The 23,914-nt window shown below is 36.2% G+C and overlaps 1 long non-coding RNA gene across 1 annotated transcript in view; it reads right to left on the bottom strand.

The window, feature by feature from the left end:
* Positions 1-398: 398 nt before the first annotated feature.
* Positions 399-23,914, bottom strand: part of LOC124947828 — a 54,634-nt gene continuing 31,118 nt past the window's right edge. Inside the window, exons 3-4 of the long non-coding RNA XR_007100512.1 lie at positions 2,110-2,370; positions 399-1,879 (exon numbers count right to left, since the gene is read on the bottom strand). This is a non-coding gene — a long non-coding RNA (uncharacterized LOC124947828). The remainder of the gene's footprint in view (positions 1,880-2,109; positions 2,371-23,914) is intronic.

Raw genomic sequence — 23,914 nt, 5'->3', positions numbered from 1 at the left:
ATGATATATATGTATTTTATATATCGATTACGATATTACAATGTTTGATAAGAATTTCATTATAAACAATCGATGTCTAATTTTTATGTAAAAATAATAATAAAATGTAAAATCTCTCAACGATCCTCTAAAAATAATAATAATAATAAATTATCTCAATATAAGGAGATCATTGAAAATTTTTATCCGTTGTAGAAGATGATTTGAAGAACAACGTTTGTTGATTTATTTTTAGGATAATTATATTCAAATGTGAAGAAATGATTGCACAAATGATGATTGTAAAAATAAATCGATCACAATGATAATAAATAAAAATGTAAAGAGCAAATCATCATAAACAACAGACTAATGAAATAAACAGAAAAACAACAATGAAACTAGAAATAATTTTCGATTTTATATCTCAAAATTGGCTACTTAAAAAAATATTATAAATATACATAATAAATAAATACATATGATACTAGTTATTTAAATAACAAAAGTAGTAAAAATTACTATCATTTTATCCCTTAAAATCGGATTATAGTATCAAATAAAAATAAGGTTGTATTATAGATGACATAAGTTTACTTTATCAAAAGTTTCCAAATATTTTGAATTTTCAGATTATTTATTTTTCCCTGTCAATGATAGATGCAACATTGTCGGACAAATCATACATTAAGAAGTAATATTAGAATCTAATAATTATTAAAACGCACATATTAAAGAAACATATTACAAATATAAATCTAAAGATATACGTGAAAACGAAGAACATAAACTATACTAGGACAAGACGATTTATACAGACAAAATGTTAAGAGAATTGCATTTCTAACTGATCTATTCTACAACGTGCTCGTCTACAAGAGATTAATGTAGACGTTAGTAGACGAAGTGAATTTTATGGATTTCCTTAACTCGTACTATAGAACTTCCATGAATGAATACCTATACCATATTCAATGGTTGAATTCAGGAGAAGGATCGATTTTGTAGGCACTATATTTGAACGTTCGGTCTCCCAGACTGAATATTACCTCGTACCAGCTCACTGATAACAAGCTACACACAACCCTCATTAGGTATTATATAACTTCTATACGGATATAGAATAAGTTTCCGCCATTACATCAACGCAAAAACATGCGTTTTCAATTGCAGAAAGTTGTAGAAGATCGGGCCAATAGAATTTAAAACTCATCTCTCTCTTTTTTTTCTTCTCATTCATTCGAAATTATGCGTTCTTGATAAACTGAATCTTCTGAACGTATTATAAAATTATGATGAATCTATATTTATGTAGATATGTAATGTAATCTTCAACTAGATGTATATATATATATGTGTGTGTGTGTGTGTGTGTACATGTATATATGTATATATTTTATCTGTAACGAGATTAATCGATGAATCTATTCTAATTCTATTTCAATATGTTTCTATTGTTCGTAACGGTGTCTATTATTCATTATATAATATTTAACAGAATAATAAAGTTTAAACTGATCTCATAGAAAAGTTTCTTATAGTAACGTCGTAAATTCCAAAGCCAATAACAATAGGTGCAATCGTGGACGTGCAAGTCGGCAGACACGGGCGAGCTCTGCATTAGAATCTCTTCCTCGCCTTTACGTCCATCTAGGACAGCCGTAGCTTCCAATTATCTCGCGACACTACCCCTTTATTGCGTGCCCCTCTACCGTTCATCCGAGCCGCTCGTCCATTTAGCTTCCGCTGTACCTAAACGAGCCGTCGTACTTGATAAAGGGTTGTCAACCACGGTCGTCCATCCTCCCTCTTTCCTTCTCATCTCGATCGAAACCATTGTTCTTCGTAAGGTAAAGACACGACTGCATCTTCATCTCGTGTCATCACCTTACACGATATCCTTTTTTATTCGTAAAAAAGAAAAATAATATATCATACTTGTCAAAAGGTATTTGTTCCTTTGAATTTTAAAAAAATTGAAGATCAAACACGCGTATTTGTCAGAAATTCATACAATTAATACTCGAAAGTTAAAAAGACACATGTTGATAAGTTCAAATTATTCTTTAAGAATATGTATTTTTCTTATATGTTTCTTGGATTTTCTTATTTTAAGGATAGCTAACTGACCGTACTTCGACGTGGCCGATTCAGAACATTGGAAAATCTGGATCTTCCGGCTCACAGAGCTACGAGACGGATTAGGGTCGGCCGGGTTAGCATTAGGAATCTCCATAACTTAGCACGCTTGGACAATATGGACAATCAAGCTCCTTCACGGTAGGTTGGTCAGCGGGTCCGTCTGCTTCTCGAGTCGGATTCATCGGGACGAGGTGCGGTCAAGACGTGATCCGTAATCGAAAGAGGCTGCGACAGTTCCCAGCCGTCTTACTACAAGCATTACCGAAACCCAGATTAGTCATAAAAGGGGGGGAGACAGAGAGAAAGAGAGACAGAGAGAGAGAGAGAGAGTAATAGGGTGTCTTAAATCAAACTGTTCCTTCGAATCGATCGAATCTGCTGTTTTTTTTTTTTTTTCAATGTTAAAAATTTCGTGTCATATGAACCATTTTTTAAAATATCTATGATTAATAAAAAATTTTATTTACTTCGCCGATGATCAATCAGTGTATATCGTAAATTTTGCAAAATTATGTTGAAAAATTATTTCGGATAGAAAAGAAATTTTCTCATTTAATTTCAATTTCACATTCTTATCGTCGTTTCTCGTTAGAGAGACCATAATTTTCGCAGACAAGAAAAAGGACTCTGTGAATTACAAAGTGTAAAAAATGAAATTAAATCGCCGTGTATAAATTAAAATGGGAAGTACACATCGTCCTACGAGCGTAGGCAACGCGTGCCATCTTTGTAATATAACGATAGATGGCCGCTACAAAAAGTCAAAAAATGCGGTATGATGAATAAACGTTAATTATCATTTACTGAATGCAAGGCAAGTGACAAAAATAATTATTTACATGAGACACGAAGTTACCACGTTATTTGCATAATAAGTAATAATATTATGACAAATAATAATGTACGTCGATATTTTAATATTAATGTAATAAACAAAAATATAAAAGTAATAAACAAAAATCATTTCTTGATTTTTTTTTTCTTTTTTTTTTTTTTAAATTACTTTACAATTTAAATTTTGTCCTTCATTATGCAATATTATCAGTTCGTTCATTAACACAAAAGACTATATAACATTTTTAATGCTAATTTTTTATTTCATTCTTATTTGGTTGCGTTTAGTTTTGAAAGATATCAAATTGACATCTGTTAGACGACAGAATCTTACTAAGTTGACCTTCTTTTCGTGATACGAACGCAAAAGAGCACTGTATCTTATCAGTTATATATTTCACAACTACATTCCCTTGTCGGATACAAGCGCAACACTGCAACACGAAGCCGTTGCATAATTTTATTTATCACGTCTCTGAATATTCATACAGTGAATGGGATTTTTTCTTACCATTTAAGCGATATAACAAGGACGAAAGAAGGTTTCTTAACATGCACTCGATTCTAAAGTTCTTTCGTGCACTTCTATAAAAAGTTATACTAAATTACGTATAGTTGGAATACTCCGTGGTGTGAAATATGAATCGGTAACTTACGATGTAATCGTAAATATCTACAGGTTAAATCAACCTTATTTTTTTTTCTTTTTATGATACAAATACCTGTATTATTTTTTATATTGTCGTTTGTCACAAAATTTATTTCATTTTATCTATGTATGTTCGTGTTGATTTATTCGTAATAAATTTATATTAACTTATCTTTATATACGATAATTTTTAATAATGAATTATACCTATTTAGAGCTCGTATTTTATTAACAAATGCAAATATTCTTAAATAAAAACTGGAAGAAACGAATTTAATAGATATTATGAAATATAAGTTTTTAAAAAGTTTATTACTTTTATATTACTAAATAATATAGAATATTACTTTTAATATTCTATATTATATATTTAGTATAAAATTGTATATTCTAGTATTTAGTATAAAGTATTGTTAAGAATTGAAGATACTATTCAACTATTATTTATTATCTTTTCATATATATCGTGCGTATAAGTGATCATTTTTAAAAATCGAAATAGTAAAACATTGTGATTCCTAGTGACCAAGATTATTTTAATACGAATGATTGTAAACAAAAACAGAATCATTTCAGTTCGTTCTAAAGCGAGAGGAATACTTTCCTTGAAACATGATACATCGTATAATTGTTTTTTTAAATATTTCACATTTTTTGCAATACGTATATTTTAGAATAACACTTATCAATTTTGTAATGTGCCGTGTACATATAAAACGTCTTGTATGTTGTAACAATTTTGTATTTTGTGTTACGTTATATTTTTTTCCTCACACTTTATGATTATATAAAAAGAAGTACTCGTAAAAGATAATAACACTTTTCAAGATAATGAAAAATTGATTATCATTCATTATCAATCCCACCTGCGTTCTTGTATATTTTTCATTTCTTTCTAAGAATATTCTGAGTAAAACGTATTACCAATTTAAACGTAACATGAATTATTTATCTATAGTAGTATAATTCTTTATATCAAATGTTGATTGATTTTATCGCTTCTAGGATGATCAATCAAATAAATCAATATGCTTTCTTAAACTCTAAATAAATGACTACTATTAACCATAATTATCCTAAGCAAAATGCGAAATGGTGATAAACGATCTTTAACGTTTACTATCAAGCATTAATTAATGTAATCGCTTTTAAAGTAAAAGTTTTAATATCATGAAAAAAAAAAGTCCTGTTTCCAATAAAACTCCGTCCTCAAACTAAATCAAGTTTTAATCAATTATAGATCTAACTCTTGATTAATTCAATCTATCATCACAGTATCAAGCGCCATAAAACGCTGCTCTATCAACAGTAGCATATTATAGACCATTATACCGACTATCGAATAATATCCGCCATACGCAAAACATAATCTGGTATACCGACCGTTCTACCATATTTGATTTTCCATTCTGAATTTTGATCATTCAACCGAGCTATTATTAAATAAATTAATATCCGTATTTAATTTATATTTAATCTTATATACCGTTTGTATTCTTTTATATTTTTTATTAATAAATACAATTTCGGCTTTAATTACTCATAATTAATTTAAATAAAAAACTGGACCTTCGAAAGTTAGAAGGAACAACATAGAAAAAATATTTTATTGTTCAATGCATCGAAGATCTTACAATTGATATTAATTTTTCAATTAATTACCTAAAAATTGGAAGATCTCATTTTATTTATTATTAAACAAAGATAAAGTTAAATAACTGTTTGTTTTTTTTTTTTTTTTCATTTTTAAAAACATAACAGTATTGTAGTGTCGTAAGAATCGATAATTTAGTATTTATTTAATTCCAATAAAATCATCGAGTTTCCAATTGAGAACAACAATCGATACGTTATCTCGACAATGAGTTTTGAGAACATACGAAGCAATAGGAAAACTCTTTCCCTCTCTCTTTCTCTCTCTTTGATATAACACGATATTCGCGGAATATAAAGATCTATTTGTCTTCTTCACAGGAGGAGTCACTGACACGCACGGAAATTTGTTCATGCACGCAACGCCATATACTCCGAACTCTTTTTTTTTTTCACACCCTCTATCTTTTACCTTTGTATAGATATACGGTCGACAGTGACAATCAAAATTGATGCTGCATTCTCGTCTCTCCGTGCACCGATAAAGAACGTGTCTCCGTTTCCCCCCCCCCCCCCCGTTTTCCGTAGATACTTTAAACTTCCTCTCGTTTCAAATATTAGTTTTCATGAAAAATGGGACACGAGTTGTTCACGATTCTCTTAAATTCTCTTAAATTACACGACCTTTTGCATTTTAGCACTTTAATATCGTACGCCAATAATTAATAATCTTACAAATTTTTTTTTTTCTCACCATGTCTGAGATATAATTGATTCTACAAAATTTCCATATCTAATATCATAGTTTTGGATTCATTTAATATCAATTAAATTAATTTAATAAATGACAATCGAACAATTGTAGGATGATATTCTTTTATATGTTTACCGTTATATTACTATGTCGAATTTAAGTGTAAATTTCTCCCTTAAATATAATAAATAACTCAGGAACTTTTATCATGAAATATGTATTACAATGAATCAGTAAATGATACTTGGATAGGAGAATTTTTCATGAAGTGGTTAGGTCGAAAGTCGAAATTTATCTGTTACTTTGACCGGTAGTTCTAACTAAAGGCACTTTCTTGAACAGAGGTCATTCGTCCGCTTGCATTCTCTTATCTTGCATTCATTCGTACACACACATTCTTGCCACGCGCTCGTCTTTCGTTCTGCTTATCTGTATTCTCAAAATTTATTCTTTCTTCGTACCATACATAACGCTAACTGCTTATCAGTACCTTACATTCGTTGGCTTACTCAACTCTTTCACACACTTTACAATAATAATAATAATAATAATAATAATAATAATAATAATAATAATAATAATAATAATAATAATATATGGTGGAACGGAATGTAACATTACATTAGACAACATTAAAGCTAATCTTTAAATACATATTAGAGAATAGTAAAATATTAATTTACTTTGTTTTAGATTCTTTTTATTTGTATTAAACAAGAATATATAACCGATAAAAAAGAGTTGAAATTTAACGATAAAACGAATTAAAGTTAGATACGAATATTTCCATCAAATTATGTGAAACTAAATATCCTTCTTAGTTTATAGACCGATGGTTACTGCAATCATCACTCATATTTGTGAATTCCTTGGACACTCATGGACCAACAAATATCCTTGAAGATCCCTAAGGATTCGCGCAATCGTTGCAATACATTCGACTAAAGTAATCATTAACGAAGAGTAAACTCGTAAGCTAGATAGATTTGTTAGAGAAGTTATTCATTACGTGAAAATGCAGATAGAATAAAATATTCTATATAAATAAATAATGTTTTCAATTTCTTATATTTTATTTCAAAAAAATTTATACCTATACGTTTTATCATATATTTAAAGATTCTGATAATGTTATTTCATTGTCACATTATAAAAATTTAAAAGACGTATTTTTAATTTGATAAATTTCAATTCGAGTTGTAAACTTTTATTCACAATTGAGTCGATAAAGCATTAAAAATAAAAGGCACGCTTGCGAATGAATTACTGAAGTGATGTTACTGAAGATAAAGATGGAGGTGGACATAAATCTGTTTTAACAACGAGGTCAGGAAACTCGTGGCTAGAATAGGATCGGTATTTACGATAAATAATTTGTTAGATATCGTAACGACTATTGCATAGCGTTTCCTTCAATTTCATTATCTACCAGTTAATTGACTGTACGATGTGTTTCAAAAGGGCAATGTTCGTGTGACACGTTCATGAAATCTAACCGCTAGAAATTTATTTCAGGTTGTTACGGCACGACATGCTTGACGTTTTTATTTCGCTTAAAGTCTTGCACAAAGTTTAATGAACTACGAGACTGATAATAATTTACACCAAAGTAGAAGCAATTTGTTTTCTTTACGCGAGATCATTTTTTTTCTTTTTCTTTTTATCTTCTACTACGACTTTTATCCTTACTTTTGTTTAATAATAAATAAATTGACAGTGTTAAAAACATTGCGATTAAATATATATTTAGAAACCGATGGTTTCTTTCATTATTAAAAACGTTTTATCATATGACAGATTTAGAGTTGACCAACGTGACGGATTCTTAATCCGATTTTAGTTTTTGCCTAGCATCATATATACCCGCATCTCACGGCGATCATTCCGTGCGATTAAACGGAATCTCTAGAGAGTTTAAAGTTTCTAGTTGAGAGCACAGGGTCGAGGGACTTATAGAAAGAAGGGGTTGAATGTCGAGAGGACAGAACAAATGGAAGGAGAGAGAGAGAGAGAGAGAGAAAGAGAGGATGAACAAATGACTCGAAGATACGCGCCTGGTGGGAACACTAATATAAATGCAAATCGATATCGTTATGCGTTTTTGCGTAAGTCGTAAAACAAATCGACGAATCGTCTCGACTTGACCTGCTGTTTTCATAGGAGGGTGCTCTTAGGGGACAACTTGAGAATTGAATTATCGTAAAATCTCAGGGCCGTAACAATAGTGATTCGAAAAACAATAATCCAACGTAGGGATAATATCGAGTAACAAATTTACACTGTTGAATACTTCTTTTTTATTTTGTTAAAAGAAAATCGCATAAGCGATTCAAACGCGAATAAATATAATAAAAAATGTAACAATGATTAAGAAATTAAAAGAAAAAATATTAATCAATGAAAGAAACGGAATGACAATCTTATACATGATATGTGTGTAAAATCGAATCTATTGGTTGAAAAAGAAAAGATAAATACAAATTTTGGGACATCTGGATGCAAATTGTGGAATAGAGCAAGAAATGGAGAGACAGAGAAAACGAGAGAGAGAGAGAGAGAGAGAGAAAGAAGAAGAATCTAGAAAAGTAAAGAAAAAGAAAAAGAGAAAGGAAGAATCTCTCTCTCTCTCTCTCTCTCTCTCTCTCTCTCTCTCTTTCTTTCTCTCTTTTGAAAGACGAAAAGGAGCGAATACGGGCTAAAAAAAAAAAACGCTAGTTCTCGGAATTGTCTCTCGCAATAAGAGGCTTGTCGGACTAAAAAGAAAAGTTTGTCGACCGGAGAAGAGATAGAAAAAAGGGTGGGCTTCGAGAGAGTGAAGGACGAGAAGAGGGTTGGATGGTGAAATTGTACGAACCGTGTGTCCATACAAGCATCTTTCTCGTTTTCTTCACTTTCTTCTTTATTTTCTTCTTTCGTTTCCTCTCTCCCTCTCTCTCTCTCTCTCTCTCTCTCTCTCTCTCTCTCTTTCTCTCTGGTCGTACCTCTATCTCTCTTACTCGTTTTACCCTTAGTTTGTATAAACAAGCGGATTTCGAGCTTAAGCGGGATACGTTGAAAGAAGATGGAAGGGGAGGGGGTGGGACGGGGGATGGGAGAGGGGGGTTAGTGGAAGGTACGTTCTTGGAAAAGCAGAGAAAAAGAGAGAAGAAGGGGTTCGGAGAAACTACCGCGAAACGAGTAGAGGCTCGTAGTCTGCTAGGTTTGAGGGGGAAAAAAGAAACTGCGCCTACCCTCGCTACCATGTTTCCACCTAGAGAATTCACCGAACAGGGTCTACTCGGTGAAACTTTATTTCTGTAAATTGCCTCGCCCGTTTCGTACGTTGGATTTCCCTTATTTCCTTTTTCTTTTCTTTCCTTTTCTCTTCTTTTCTTTTCTTTTCTTTTCTTTTCCTTCGGATTCGATACAAACTCAGATCCTTTGATAGAGTCTCGTTTCGCAGACGTACGAGACAAATGGAAAATACCAAGTTGATATCGAATTGTTAATTTTTATTTAAACGATATACCCGATGGTTTTGATATCGTAAAATGATAATATCATTTTCATTGGTGGAAAGCTATTTCTAATTTGGATTCACCCCTTATCCAAGATTTCATTAGGTTAGAAATTATCGTAGCTTCGATATAGCAACGATAAGGTAAAAGGAATAGTGTACAGTGATACTCTCGTTACCCTAAGCAAGGTGACATTCAAGTTAGCAGAAGGAACGCACGGTACGAAATTCATTGTTTTCGGAATGGAAAGGGAGTGGTGGGGAGGGGAGGAATGGCGAAAAGCGGAGGTGGATGATGGGATCGGGGAATGCGACCACGAGTCAACAATATACGCAAACGTATGCTCATGGGGTCGGGTTGGGTCTTCGCGGTGAGATAGTAAGCGGTAACGCCTTCACGGTTCGCTCTTGGCAACGCACACTCCCTTAAAGCCGCCGCCACCACCCCCAAACACCGCTGCCTTTGCGGTCGACCGAACCTCTCTCTACCCCGTAAACTCCATAAATAATGACAGCTTGGTCTCCGTTCTTGTGCCAGCTGTGACATACATTCCGTGTTTTGTTCTTGGATTTTCCACGAGCTGCCGCTTACCGATCAACACCAAATTGGACGTGTATTGTTAAGCTTTGTCCTTGATGAAGGAACAACGTGGAACTTTTTGTTGATGTTTCATGTATCCCGAAAAAGTTATCGCATATTATCGAATATATTTCTTCCATTATCTTCAGATTTCTATTATCAATAACAAATGTTGTCGTTTATTGCTTGTTTCCATTCGGAACTTTAAAGTTCGTAGAAAAATATAAAACATACGAACGCACGTGACAAACGAAACAAAATACTCCACCAGTGTTTACGTAAATGTGGTCTTGAAGGTACAAGAAACAAAGCACGAAACAAAGCACAAAACAAAACACTAAACGAATGTTTCTCTAATTACGTCGCTTCGGTATACACGAAATATTTCTATAATAGAAATAACAAGAGACGACAGCACATATCACGTCGTTATTAAAATCAATGAGAACAAGGCTTAAGGAAATCATGATAGCTCCTCAGTGATTAACGGGCAATCGAAAAACTCAAATTCGAGTTCCAGTTCGAACCAGTAGATGGTCAAAATTTTTTTCACGAATCCTATTCTACGTGTCAAATAAAATGATATTTCTAGTCGGGGGCAAAAAAAAAAAAAAAAAAAGAGAAAAAAAAACAAAGCAACAAATTAGAAATCCTGTTTTACTGTCGCTAACTGAAAATTAAGCGTGCGATTTTAGTAATTTCGAAATCAAAGTACTCTTTCGCGTAAAAGCTCGAGCGTTATGAATACGTCGAGTGTACGGGAAAAGGTGTAAAATTATAGTAATTACTTTCTCATGTAAAAGCAATAAACCTCGCTCTCTTTCTCTCTTTAAAGGTACATACATACCTACATATATACAAAGTAACATAGAACGTGTGCGCATAATGTTCTCTCATTAACCTACCGGTGAAACGACCAATTTCCTCCCTGGCATTTCGAAAAAGCTGGCTCGGTCACGCGCTAGAGATGACATTTTTCGTCTCTCTTCACACATACGAATTAACTAGTATATGTATATACTAAGCCACGTACGAACGTGGGTAGAACGTGGTTTGCGAGCAGAGCGCGACATCTGTGCGAGCGATACGTTAACGTGTCAAAAATCGTGTGCGCCCGCAAGTATAATTGATGGACCCTTTAGTAATTAATAGGAATTGGGGTATGAGAGTAGGTGTTCCACGAAGGTGGTGAGAAAAGGTGGGTGGTATTCGTGGCTCGGGGAGAATTTGCAGTAGTAGCAGCAGCAGCAGCAGCAGCAGCAGTAGCAGCAATAGCAGCAGCAGCAGCAGCAGCAGCAGCGGCAGCGGCAGCGGCAGCAGCAGTGCGTATGGACCGATTTAAAACTGGCAGGCAAAACGCGCGTACTAGCTGGCCGATAATTGATACGTGTCCATTAATTATTACGTCATTTCCGGTGAATCGTGTTGCGGCGCGCACACGTGCCCATGACAAGAGTCCATGCAAGTCGGTTCCCATGCGAGGGAAAGTAATGAAGAGAAAAAGCCGATGTGTGTGTCATTCTATGTATGTGTAAAAAAAGAGAGAAAGGGAGAGAGAGAGAGAGAGAGAGAGAGAGAAGAGGAATTTAAAAGAAATGAAAGAAATATTAAAGGAAAGCGTGAAGACGAGCAAAGATATCAAGGAAAAGTAGAGAAAATACTCTCTTTTCTTTCTTTCTTTCTTTCTTTCTTTCGCGATAATTGTGCGCGATAAGATTTATTCTTTTAATATCATCCTGCTTTTAATTAAACCACTCTCCGCCTTGCTTTCGTGCTTTCATCTTCTATTTCGAGATATTTTTCTTCTTCTTTTTTATCCCTTTTCCCTTTCTATCTCTATCTCTCTCTCTCTCTCTCTCTCTCTCTCTCTCTCTCTCTCTCTCTCTCTCTCTCTTTTTTTCCTTTAGTTATGTTTCTTCCTTCTCTTCTCTCTGAACTTCTTATACATCTTTGAGCTATTACGAGTCCGTAAATTGCTAGATTCTCAGTATATATATATATGAATATATTCTACATGCTGTCAGGTGGCACTTGGGACGGGATTTTCTTCTGAAAACAAAAAGATAAAAAAGAGGAGTTAATCCTCCAATCGAGCAGATGTCCATCCGCATGCAAATATCTACAGAGAGAGAGAAAGAGAGAGAGAGAGAGAGAGAGAGAGAGAGAGAGAGAGATGTTCAAATGAACCGTGAACGACGGGCAAATTTTAACAACCGACAAAAGTACAAAGAAATCGTATGTTTTTGTAAAATCAAGAGGATATTTTGGCGAACAAGCGACATCCCTTTCGAAACATTTACTCTCGATCTAATTTAAGAAGAAACATAAAAAATTTTTGATACAAAAATGGAATGCCTGTATGAAATCGTAACGCAGCGAAAAAAAAAAGAAAAATACACTGCGTAAAAGAAAAAGAAAGGCGAAGAGACGAATGTAGAAAGAAAGAGAAAGAGAGAGAGGTAATGGAAACAAGAACCATCAAGAAAATCCGAAACGATTAAATATTGATTCGGAACCAGTTCGTATTGCTATGCTGTAAGGGGCTTACGAGATTTCTTCCTTCATTTCATTTTCTGCATATCAGCGTAGGATTTCCGCTTGTATTTCTTCTATCGCTCAGTCGTTCTGCCGTCATCACTGTCTTTCTCTTCTACTGCTACTACTTTCTCTTCTTCTTCTTCTTCTTCTTTTTCTTCTACGCCGAGTACAGATCAAATCAGAATCTCGTCTCGTGTCGCGCGAAAGACGATTCGAAATTAATTTTTTTTCCCTTACCCTGCTTTCCCTTGCTCCCTCCCTCCCTCCGCCTCTCTCTCTCTCTCTCTCTCTCTCTCTCTCTCTCTCTCTCGCCCCCTTTCCTCTCTTTTTCTTATTCGTTCTCAGTTGCCAAGAGACGTCCTCTCATTTTCTCTTATCATCTTCCTCCACCAACCTCCTCTCACTGCTATCCTCCACTTTCACTCACACCTTTCTTCCTATTTCTCCTTCCGTTCTCGTTTCGTTGTAACGTTGCTTCATCGTCAGAAGCGTGAAGGTAACGTTGTTAAACCTGCGCCGTCTTGCAGGTACTTCCGGCGGATGGTAAATTTCTTTAAAAAACCAATCTCGTCTGTGCTCACCCGTTAACCATTTTTCGTTGAATTGCAATTTACATCGTGATACTAAAAAAGGGATACAAGGTAGGGGAATCATTGTCTCTTTTTCTTACGGTCCTTCCGTCATATTATTTTCTTTGAACGTACTAACTGTAATTATTCCGAAATTCAAAATAAACTTAATTATGTGCTCGGTCAAAAAAAAGAAAAAAAAAAAAAAGAAAAGAAAAGAACGTGAATTGGAATGCGACAGTTTTTATTACATTTTTAGAAGGATAATCGTTTGTTTATTTAAAGTAAGGTGCCTTTTTACAATGCACAAACTGCAATCGGTTGTTATTGCCAAGGAAATTTATTATTGGTCTCCGAAGAATGCAACTCGTCATTCAAAACAGCATTATATGGTATTTCTCGGTGGTCGTAAAGCGTTTCTCATCCTATCTTTTCCTTCCCTCTTTCTTTCTCTCTCTCTCTCTCTCTCTCTCTCTCTTTCTTCCTTTCTTCCTCTCTCTTTCTCTCTCTTGCTCTCTGTTACTCACGCACGGAAACATAGAATATTAAGCAGGAAGTAAACACGCTCTATGGTTAGATGGGTGTAATAAAGTGATGACGTTACGCAAGTATGCGGAAAATTTATTAATATTATTATTATTGTTCTTATTCAGTCGAAGCGAAATTTAAAAAAAAATATCATTTTTAGAAATAAAATTAAAATTATCGCAATCGTTATATAAAAGTTCGAAGAATTCGATAATACGACGAAAAATTCTTCAAATAAATTGATTTATATAAATTTATTATATTTCAACTTTCTAAATCATTAGTATTTAATAGATAATCGTACATTTAATAGTGCGTATTGATTTTTTAATCTCCTATTTCATCGTGTAATCGTTGAAAGTGGAATTCCTGATTCAGTAGTAAGGTCTCGATATAGATTGAACGGGAAGCTGTTTCTCGATCGAATCAATTCAACTTTCTCGATCAACGTCTCCCGAGCATTTCTAATCGTGGTACTCGAACCGAAAGCAATAACGGTCGAGATAGTAGTTGTTGTATCAACAGGCGTTATTGCCGCAGAATATGATAAGCATGGTTAGGTATCAGTTTGTGGCTAATGGTAATTACGCGGGACAGATCCTCGAGGCAAGCAACGAGGGAGATGGCAACAATACCCCGCGCCGGGGGGTAACGCAGAGCTATTAGCTTCGAGAATCTGATAGCCATAATTATGCCCGTCTCGGATCTTACTACGCTTCAAACTTGACAATCACCAATTGTTCTCGACGCGGTAAATGAATTGCTACGTCTCTCTCTCTCTCTCTCTCTCTCTCTCTCTTTCTCACTCTCTCCCTCTCTCGATATATAGCTACATTTTTTTGTCTCTTTATCTACCATTAACAAAGATCAGAGAGAAAGCGAGAGTTGGTCCTTGGAAATTGAGACTTGTTCTGTCAGTCTATCTTAATACGAGAGTTCTTTAAAATAATATTACGCATTTGAATGAATAAAAGGAACGAATATATACGTTTACCTATGGAATTATATTTTACTATTTCTCGTACAATTAAAGGATCAGTGCAAATAATGAAATAAAACAGACGAATGAGAAAATTTGTATGTATATTAAAATTGTTATAAATTTCTTATAACAATACCTGTATCTTTGATAACTTTTTAACGAGACTTTTTTGAAAAAAATGTGATTGGTTAATGTCTTGAAAAGACTTCGTCGAGTGCATTTGAATTTTATATTCCTTATGAATAGATGTTGATTATAGTTCATTTAAAAAATTAAATGGTTTATGCGAATACCATGTAAAATGATATAACATAGGAATGAAATTTCGTAATATCTCGTCGTAGAAGTTCTCGTATACGAGAAGGGTTACCGATTAAACCGACGTAGCAAGTTTTCCATATCGGTCCAATTACCGAACCTACCGGAGAAGAGGGAATTTGCTAGCTAAGGATGCTTACCCGCGGAACGATCTATATATCTAATCTAGATTATTAATTAAATCTGCCGCATAAAGCTGTTTCACTTGAGAAACTTCGAAATGTATTACCCAACGTCGCTAAATTAATAAACCACTATATGTCGATTACTTCGAACTTGGACTTAAGCTCGCTTCGTAGTCTAGAACTAAGATGTAAACACGTTTAATAGACATGTCAGATTTATCCTACATCTTCATTTACATATCGTGTAATTAATGGAAAAAGAAAAAAATACTATAACTGATATCTTCTTTTATTTTTCGAAAAAAAAAAAAAAAAAAAAAAAAGCAAAAAAACAATTATCTTTTATGACACATTCGTGCTTTCATTGATACTGGAAATGTCAATGAGGAGAAAAATTGCAAAATAAGTATTTTTCCAAACATTTGTATAATCCACTAATGAGATGAGTATAAAAATATCAAAATATTGACGTATCGATGCACGATCGGGCATTTTATAAAATTTCGTTCTCGTATATATTTTGAATCTAAACGCGAACGAAACATACGTATTATTCGTCCGTTTGAAAAGAATCGTGAGGATGGATGAACGAAAAAAAGACAAAGAAAGAGAGAGAGAGAGAGAGAGAGAGAAAGAAAGAAAAAGAGAGACAGAGAGAATACTTACGGTGACGTTGAGAAGCGTCGTTGAAATGAATGCCAGTGAAACGATTCACGCGGAAGGACGAATAGTGATACGCGCAGTTTGGTTATATCGATGCAAGAGTAAGCGTAACAGGAGTATCAATTCATCCTGAGATCGACATCGAGCTGGAAAAAGCCTTCCTTCGGCATATTGCAATGCGCAATCTATCTCTTTTTCTTTCTACACGCTGCATCTTCCTTTGTACAATACATGTACGCGCGTACGTTCTCTCTTCTGGAGGCATGAATGGGTCGTTTGGAGTACAGGAATATGGGTCGAAGGTCTCGACAAATGTAAATAACGAGGATCGCGATTCTTGTGCCTCCATCTCTTTCTCTTTCTCTCTCTCTCTCTCTCTCTCTCTCTCTCGCTCTTTCCTGCCTTTTGCAATCATCGCACGTAGAGGGAAACGCGTATCGCTTTTCGAGGCAGCATATCGCACCTCGACTCATATCATAATTATCACGGATGATCCGAGGCAGGTGTCGTGAGAATTTATTTCGTCGTATGCCGACTGGATTACTCTTATTTTTTCTTTCCCTTTTCTCTCTCTCTCTCTCTCTCTCTCTCTCTCAGGTTTTCTTTTTCAAAGCAGTAAAGAGAACTTGCAAAGTTCGGTGAAAAAAAGAAAATTGAAAAGCGTTAGAAAACTACGACACGAACGTAAATGAGATCGTGACTCTTACAAAATAAAAATTTCATATCTCGAGCCATCTATAGGGTTGATAAAATTAATTAACGATCGGAATTTATTTTAAAGATCGATTGTACGCGATCAGCCGTACACCGGGATAGAGCGAGGACGCGGTGTTTCTTAAATTTTCACTCTACTTCGCTCGTCAGCATTTCGTCCACAATTAGTCGCTGAAAAAAATCAAGGAAAAAGGAGAAAAGGTTTCGCCGTTCGTTGCCGTTCACGAACGAACCGGAAAGGGCTTCAATCCAGAAGGGCATCTTTTTTTCTCGTATGCGCCAGGTTTCCACGCCTTCCTCCTCGTTATTCGGCTGTTCCTCAACTGCAAATATATCGGCCAGAAGGGAACTCGTGTGCATCGCTAAAACTGCAATTCTCTTTCTGTCTCTCTCTCTCTCTCTCTCTCTCTCTCACCCTTCTCATCCCTTCACTCGTCCAATGCGTTCTTTCAGTGCGTACATCACGTTTCGCTCTCTAACTCCCCTCTTTTTCATTCCTTTCGCCTTGAACAGCACGAGAAAGAGAGAGACGGAGAGAGGGTGGCTATTACAATTAGTCGCCATTATGGTAGGATGGGTAGTGTGCTGCTACTGCTGCTGCTGCTGCTGCTGCTGCTGCTGCTGCTGCTACTACTGCACTAGACCAACACGGATGAACTGACCGGCCGACCGACCATCCGGTTCGGTCTATCATTGCGTACCGGCGTGTACAGTTCTAGCGAACCGTTTCGTTTTACTCCCCCACCCTGTCTCTTTTCTGTATCGAAATACCGTCCCTTTACCTCTACATCCTCCACCACTCCCCTCTCGTAACCCCTCTCGCTTTCTATATATCTGTCTCTTTCTCTCCATCTATCGTTCGTCCAACCCTCTCGTTCGACCCCTCCCCCGCCGTAATTACAAGCATTCATTTCACACTAAAAGCCGCTGCCGGTGGCCCGGCTTGACCATCCGAAACGAGCCCCGCACGACTCGCATTTTCGCCGTGGATTGCTACCCATCCACTTCATTCTCCTCACACTCCTCTTTGTACACCAGCCGAACGTCCCCCTCCTTCTCGCTCATCTACCTCGTTCGACTTTTCCGCTCGCTCGTTTCACCCTCGCTGCGATTCGAACCTTTCCCAAATTTTCGCGATTTCAGACCTCGCCGTCGATAGATTTCCAAAGCTTTTTACTCTGACTTCGACGCGTCCCCGCTCCCTTCTCCCAATCGTCCCTCGCCTTCTGACGATTTTACAAAAATGAAAAAATAGACAAATGTAAATATAATAAAAATAATTCAAACGGATCTCACTAAATGTGTCGATCAGTTTTACATTCAGATTTGATTCAGATTATTCATTCATTTTTAGAAAAGTGTTATTTTATTTTGAGAATAAGAGAATAAGCAAAGAAAAAAAACCATTGTTTTAAGCATCTACTTTTTGTAATCTCAAAGAACTAGATTCAAGATATAATTACAAATCAGACTTAATTGTCTATAAGTTCAATTGCAATTATATGAAAGTCTCATTCAAGATAATTGCAATCCACTGTTTTTTACAAACTTTTTCCTCTCTCTGTGCAATCCCCACCTCCCCCCTTTTTTTTATTCTGATATTAGGATTATAAATTGCTCCAAAAGTTATAGGAAATAAAGATTATGGTGTACAGGGCTATGACGTCATTTCCGTTTTTTTCATTCTCTAAAGTTTGTGGCACAATTGAACAAAAAGTAGCGACACTACTTTTGTAATCATTTCGAAATCTTCGAGACTCTTACAATTGCAATTTTCAAACTTCACATACAGATAATTAATTCGTATATAAATGCGTACGTATTTACAATCGATATTTTTTTCTTTTTTTTTCTTTTTACGAGCTATCGAACGAGCGTCATTATTTTCTCGTTACGATTCATTATTTTTATGCGTCAGAAAGAAAATCTCCTGCACTTCCTCGACTTTACACGCGGTGTCAGGGTATGTAAATCAGTTCTCCACAAAGGGAGAAACTTTCCATCTTGGTCTGTCCATTTCTTTCGATATCCAAAGTACTTTTATCTAGGCGTCTTGTCGGCCCTGCGAAAATGAAGTCTCTGCAAAAGTAAAGAATGGGCCAATCTCGCGTATGATCGAACATTTCGATTCGACTGACGCATATATAGGTATATAATACATATGTATACGTACATATATAGTAGCTATATATTCGAAAGGATGAAGGTGAAAGACTAAAACGAAGAGATAAAGGAGACAAGGTGAGGGTGGAGAGGAAAATTTCCTCGTTGTCGTTTCTCTTTCTCTTTTTCTTTCTCTTTCTCTATTTTCCTAGTTGAACGCGAGGAACACAAGAGCGCAGAATCGTAGAACTCAGAACTTTTTATTCTCTGAATATCGGACCCAATCAGGCACCCTTTCGTCTCCCCGCTAGCCGGAATATAAATGATCTCCATCTCGTCTATATAATCATGGGAGTGTGAAATTAACCAGCCAATTCTGCAGCCAACCGCAAAGCTCTCGTACGTATACCGCCCGTGGTCCTAAACGAAAGAGAATCAGGATACTCAACCCTCCAATTCGATCTTTTTAAAATTCCTTTTTTCTTTTCTCTTTTTTTTCTTTTTTTTTTTTTTTTTTTTTCTTTTGATAGCCCGAATTTCAAACAATAGAGAATACCTGAGAAAGTTTTTATGGATTTTTATACATCAACATTTTTTTAGTCACAGTACTTAAAAGTCTCCTTGTACGATTGGCACGAGTAAAATAAAATAAAAAAAAGAAAAAGAAGTAAGGTAGATGGATAAGATAGATAAGAGGAGAGATGAAGAAAGAAAGAAAGAAAAATTAAATTTGTCCAAGGGTAGGTGCATTAATAGTGGACGAAAAAACCGTACAACTCGAAAATCGGTTCAGCTCTCTACAATGGGCGGGTTTAAATGGAACAGCTCTGCACGGACGATGAGAAAGGGAAAAAAGAGGAGGGAGGGGGTGGACTGCTCGGGACGAAGTAGTTTCTGTTTATCGCATCATATAAATACGGAATTAATTAAAACTACGGAGTTAATTGAATTTTTATAACCTTTTGCTCTCCTTTCTCTCTCTCTCTCACACACACACACACACACTCTCTCTCTTTTTCTTTCTCTCTCTCTCTCTCGTTCGTGCGACGTTACTAACGCTGCAGTGCGTTAACTGGGTAGTTACCAAGCTTTACCCATCCCGGACACCCTCTCGAACCCACTTACCCCTCTACACCCGCTTATCCCTCGTTCCATTCTGGGTAAGTGTAATGGCGTCACGGAAATATTACCCTTTTGTGGAGAGAGGGAAACACGCCAACCACCATCGTCCACGCATTCTCTCTCTCTCTCTTTCTCTCTTTCTCTCTTTCTCTTTCATATGCCTCCAACCCCCCTTCGACAAACCCTTTCCACCCTTTCTCTCCCTCTCTCTCTTTCTCTCTCTCTCTCTCTCTCTCTCTATTTTCTGCGCGTGCTCTCACGCTCTCACTCTCTCTTTCCACCTGATAAAACCGCCCAGAGGTATTTACGGCGACGGTGCACAATCTGGCCGCGAATAAACGGCCGTTATGTAGTTTTAACGAGCTAACCGAGCCGCGCTAATGGCCGATTGGCGACACGTTTTGCACGAATCGGACGTCTGATTTGGCACATCGAGAAAATGAGGAATCTCGGTACGTGTGCTAGTGTTTTGACATCATGGATGCTTTTTAATAAACTTTCATTTCTTTTTCTTTTTTTTTTTTTTTTTTTCTTTTTTTCTTTTTTTACATAGAGAACCTATCGTTCGTATCAATGTGACTTTTAGTCGACAATGGCTTTTCGTTTGTAAACGCGCTCTAAACCACGAATTTGTGATTTTCAAGAGACATCTTTTCCCTAAGGAGAGAATGAGGGAGGAGGGTTACGCAGTTTTTCTACGGCAGCTCATAAGTAAACCTCATAAGTAATCTCGCCAGCGGCGTCTCTTCGATTTGAATTACCCTTCTGTTATTTCTTACCCGTCGACGGGCGTTATCTGAAATCCGCTCGCTCGTCGGATTAGCATGTCTGAGGTAGAGACCATCAATTTCAATATCCACTCGATAAATATTCCTTTAGAAGACCGAGTTCGAACGAACGCTACCCTTCGTGCCGATCGCGTGCACTCTCTCACTCTTTCTCTCTCTTTTTCCCTCCCTCTCTTTCTCCCTCTTTCTTTCTTTCTTCTTCCAACCCTCTTCTTCGTCTAGAAATCTGCAAGATTCGAAGAAGAGACGTATGGTTCTCCGGTTCCCTTTAGATAATGTCCCACGTCGTAACATTATCCAAGGTTATTTCGATCGAGTTGATCCTTTCCTTGAGACATAGTTCTTTCTCATTTGAGTATCAGCTTTGAAAAGAATCCTTTTATTCGTGAAAATTAAAAGAAAAAAGAGAAAACGTTTTTTAACTCATTAACTCGGTTCAATAAATTTTATCTACAAACGAATCTATGAAATTTTTAATAAATAAACAGCAGATTTAAATTTAATCGTAATTGGAAAAACATTCAAAGAATTTACGATGTAAATACGTAGTGTAATATAAGCGAGGTTCGCCATTTACGGTTTGCGTGCTGTATGTGGCTTCTTGCATTTACTTGTCTGTTTCGGTAAAGTGAGAGAAGACAATCCCTACTATTTGATACTGCCAAATAGTGCAACTTTTGTTTCTAACAAAGCGCATGGAATAGTGGCTAGTGAACTTAAATAGTGACGGAACAAATTAAATAATGATGAGGATTCTACGATTCGTGGCAGAGGAAAATTTGTCCATACCTGATATAAGCAAAATGGTATCTAAATAAATGCGATTTTACGACAGTATTAAGCATTTATGGATACAAGGTATATAATCCCTCTCTCTCTCTCTCTCTCTCTCTGTCGTTCACGCTTTATAAACCAATCAGCTAGGCGAGTTTTTCGATTCGCATTGTTTTCTCTTACGCGTTGGATCTATAGTGAATTTGCAAGTGTTTTCTGCCGTGCAATTTTTCCCCTATTGTTCACCTTTTCTAGAGAATTTTCTTGCAAATCGAAGATACATGGAATAAACCCTTCATGGTTCTCAGTTCTTTCATGGTTTTTTTAAAAAATAATGTAAATTGATATCCGATATAGTAAGGATTGATACCAATCATAAATAAACGTTTTTCTTAATATATTTTAATCAAAAGAAAAATGATTGATTTAGTTAATCTCTGTATATATTTAAAAAGTGGAAAATTAGAAAAATTAATTGCATTAACTAATCATCTTAATTTTTTTATTTTATTATAATTCGGTAGACTCTGTTCTTGGTGCAGAGTGGACTCCGGAGTTTTGCCTTGCCTCCTTCGACTTCCCGAAGTACTCCTCTATTTTACCTTCCTTTCCAGAGACTTTCTATGATACCCAAAAGTAATGAAGAAACGCTGAAGTTTTTTGTGAGGCTCGGCAAACTGTAAGGCATGGGACGAGAGAACTCAACTAGCGAGAAGCAGATAGAAATAGAAAGAGAGAGGGAGAGAGAGAGAGAGAGAGAGAGAGAGCGAAAGAGAGAAAAATGGCAACGGGAGGCATCGAGGAAAGAAGAGAGAGTTGGTCCGGGTAATATTAATAAGTAGAAGGAAAAGTTGGTTTGATCAGCCAACCTGGGCGAGTCCGGCATTAGACCACATCACAGGGCGCTTGAAAGCGCCGAAGCTATTAGCATAATTACAATACTTTCGTCTGGACTGGTCCAACTTTCTGCTTATTTTAAACTACCATCCTGATATCCGTCGTGATGGGATTGCGGACGAATCCATTACGCTGATGTAGCATTAAAAGGGCAAATCATCGGGATGAGTATTGACTAGCATTGCAACGCGTGGATCTTTCTCTCTCGCTCTCTCTCTTTCTCTTTCACTCACACACACACACACACACACACACACACACACACACTCTCACTCTCTCTCTCTTTCTTTTTATCTTTCTCTTTGTCTCTTCCACTCGTCTATCCATTCTCATCGTAACACATTTCCCTTGTAACCGATCGTCTTTGATTTTTTTCGCACGACCATCGTTTTAATGGTCCCGTTCTTAATGACTACACGAAACAGTCACAGTCACACACAAACATAGATATATACATACGCACACAGCGGTCATAGGTCATACACCACACACTATTTTACGTGATAGAGCGCCGACCGGTGACCATAAGGGTACCAAGCTGATTCAGCTACATTCACCGAGGCGAAACACCCTTCTGTAACGTCCAACCGTTCCAGCCCTTGCAGCAAATAAATCTGATTTGTCAAGGCAAGCGTTAGTTACGACAATTTCGCTCTCACAATAGAAGATAGATCGGCCGCGTCGGCATAAGAAAAATGTTAGCCCACCTACGTCCTATTCCAAACCATCGGTCCTCGTTCTTACACAACGCGGATAACAACGATGCATTCTTTCTATCTCTCCTATTCTCTTTTATTTCTTATTTAATTTAGGAATAATAAATCGTTTATTAAAAGCCACCCAAAAAGGATCGAAAATCATTTTATATTTTTCTTTCATTTTAGTTTTTATACATGGATCGACCCAAGTACTAAATGTCTTTTTATGGATTCTAACAAAGTACAGAGAAAACCGCCGCGTTCGCAAAGCTTTTTACAGATTATTACACTCTCCTACCGTTATTGCGAATAAAGCTTCGCCTTGGCTACACACTTTTAAAGCATTCCCAGAATGTTAGATTAAAACATTACATTTATGGGGCTTGTGTTACGAGTTACGAGAACGTATACCAACGTTGCTTCTTCGAAATACCTCTTTGCGGAGAGCGTAACGATATTTACCTCCTAAGGGCAAACCACCGTGGCCCTTGAGGGGACCCGTTATGGCCGGTACTTGAAGCATCCACGTTATTCTCGTGGACTTTACCCCTTGGGTTAAATGCGAGTATGTGTTTGAGCATGTAGAATTATCGCTGGCATTAGTACGCTCAGCGATACTTCAGCCCTCTTTAGAATCGATTTATCAGTCTCGAATAGCCGTACGATCTTCATTTAGATCGTTTATTAGAATCGTCATTGAACTCTCTTGGATTTACATTGTACCTTTAGAATTTTTTTTTTCCTTTTTTACTTTTCTTTTTCTTTTTTCTTTTTTCTTTTTTCCTTAGCTCTCTTTAGAAGAGCTTTTAACCGTTTCGATTCTTCCTCCTTGATTCTTCGCGAATCAATCATGCGAATGATTAATTAAATCTCCTTAAACCTCTTACTTTCCTTCAATAACAATCGATACTCGCAATCAAATAGGAAAGAGGAAGTATGATCCCCGTTGTCTAGTTCCGATTTCTACGGAAAATGATGCGAGCAGCGGTAAATCAGGATGATCGATATCGCGTGGTGCACGCAAGGATTCCTAAGATGGGTGCAAGAAGAAGGATAAGGGGCTCTTGT

Source organism: Vespa velutina, chromosome 3, assembly GCF_912470025.1.
Source record: "Vespa velutina chromosome 3, iVesVel2.1, whole genome shotgun sequence".
NCBI lineage: Eukaryota > Metazoa > Arthropoda > Insecta > Hymenoptera > Vespidae > Vespa > Vespa velutina.
This window is presented reverse-complemented; position numbering and strand designations above follow the sequence as displayed.